We start from the raw sequence: 2,333 nt of genomic DNA, 5'->3' as shown, positions 1-2,333 counted from the left end.
TTAGCACTTACTCTTTTGTGTTTTCAAAGCAATGGCTACTGCTTCAGTTCATCACTCGATCTTGGTTAGCCAGACCATCCGTGTTCAAACCCAAGCACGAAGAAATGCTAGCTTCAGAGTTCGTTGCATGGCCGAGGAGAAGCAGCCACAACAACCAATGACAAGCAGTAGCAGTACCAATCCACCACCACCACCAGCAGCAGACTCCAGTTGCCACTCCTACTTTCCCACCACCGCGTGCTGCACCCAAGGTTCGTTTTACAAATTATATATATTAGTTAACCCAGTTTGATGATTATTAGTTGTAGTTTAGCTAATGAAAAACGTTTCTTTTTATGGCGCGCAGAAAATGAGCACAAAGTTTGGCGATTTGTTAGCATTCAGCGGGCCTGCACCAGAGAGAATTAACGGTAGACTTGCCATGATTGGGTTTGTTGCTGCTATGGGAGTAGAAGTTGCTAGAGGTACCGATGTTGCAGCACAGTTAGCTGATGGAGGACTTCCATGGTTTGTGATAACCAGTGTTGTGCTATCAGTGGCCTCTCTTATACCATTGTCTCAAGGTGTCAGTGTTGAATCAAAATCAGATGGTTTGATGTCATCAAGTGCCAAAATGTGGAACGGTATTGTTGGGTTTGGTTGCTTTAGTGCTTACTGAGGTTGCCAAAGGTGGAGCTTTAATTTAACTTTCATTTTAATTTACTAGGCCCTGTAAATGATTTTGATCAACATATATATAAATGAAAGAAAGACAAAGATGAAAAGAGAAACAACACGTTCATTTTTATGAACTGGTAAAACTTCTATGAGATAAGTACAATCTGCGGGACTCACACGTCACACACCCTACACCTATATTTCCAAAGGAACCAATTAACATAAGCAATGACATCCTAGTATCATAGATAATTAAGAACTATTTTTTGGGACCATGGTTTTATTTTGGGTAAGACATTAGAAGTAAATCTAGGTCATCCCTTATCTAGATATTTATATTAATACCTAAATTACTCTCCTAATTAATTTTAGATAATAATTAGTTAGTGTAATGATTAGTGCAATGATTAAGTTAAAGATAATTAGTGAGATTAAAAAATCAGATGGAAATTTTTAAAAAAGAAGTAGAATTATTGAGAGATTAAAATTAAAAAAGATGAAGAAGGAAAACATGAAAAACGATGGATTTTACCAACCACAACCGGAGGAAGAGTATTTGGGTACCCAGGTATGCTTCAAACTTAGATAATGTTGGTTGAATTGCTCCAAATTTTCAAAAAAATGTAAATTTTTAGAGTAGATTTGGAGTTGTTCGGTTACCTTATGTGAAGAACATGTTACCGAACTCATCTGAAAGTGTAGTTCAGTTAGTTTTTCCAAACACGCAGGTTACCGAACTCGCACTTTAATGGAGGTTTTTAGTCGTTCGGTTAACAGACATGTTACCAAACTTTGTTTATGGATTTACAGAATCATGTTCGGTTGGTTCGCAAACTTTAACGCAACAACATATCTAACCGAACTCCACATGTATGCAATTAGTAAAGAGTTCGGTTTGTCAAGATTTTTTGCGAACAAACCGAACATAATGGGACAAGTTCGGTTAAATTGAAACTCTACATAGTAGGAAAAATAACACAGTTCGGTTACATTGGAATTTTTTTTTCTTTTTGTAATATGGGTAGAGTTCGGTTACTAGATAGTTTCATAATTTTTGTGAACCAACCGAACAGGGTAGGAAAAGTTCGGTTAAATCATAACTCAACATAGTGGGAAAAATAACATAGTTCGGTTACATTGGTTTTTCTTTTCTTGTATTATGGGTAGAGTTCGGTTACTAACTAGTTTTAGAAATTTTTGCGAACCAACCGAACTCGCAGTTCGGTAACCTAACTTTAAATCCTATTGAACCGTATTGTTCTTCGTGTTCTTCCTTTCAGGAAGTTCGGTTAAGAAACTAGGATTTTTGTGAAACGCGTCCTATCCGAACAAGGCACTGTAACTTCCATATGAACCATATTTTGATGATATCTATTTAATTAAAAGTAATGTGGAAGAAGAGAAGAACATGAGAAAAGAATAATTTTCAATCGAACGAGGAACGTCAAGGAAAGAGAAAAGAAAAAGAGAATATTTTTTTTCCTCAAAACTATTTTTTTTTTGATTTCCCTCCTATTTTTGATTTTGATTTTGATAATAGATTCATTTAGATTAGATGTATATGATTAAATTCATATAATTATTAGGTTAGTTTTAATTTAATTTAAAGTAAAGGGTAAATGTGTATTTATCTAATTTTAGGACACCTCCTATAAATATAGGGAGGTTGGCCTAAT

At 35.2% G+C, this 2,333-nt stretch overlaps 1 pseudogene; it reads left to right on the top strand.

Moving 5' to 3' along the window:
- Positions 1 to 686, top strand: LOC113273802 (annotated as a pseudogene).
- Positions 687 to 2,333: the final 1,647 nt, after the last annotated feature.

This window comes from Papaver somniferum, chromosome 4 (assembly GCF_003573695.1).
Source record: "Papaver somniferum cultivar HN1 chromosome 4, ASM357369v1, whole genome shotgun sequence".
Classification (NCBI taxonomy): Eukaryota; Viridiplantae; Streptophyta; class Magnoliopsida; order Ranunculales; family Papaveraceae; genus Papaver; species Papaver somniferum.
Note: the sequence above shows the minus strand (reverse complement) of the source record. Positions and strands in the feature narration are given on the sequence as shown.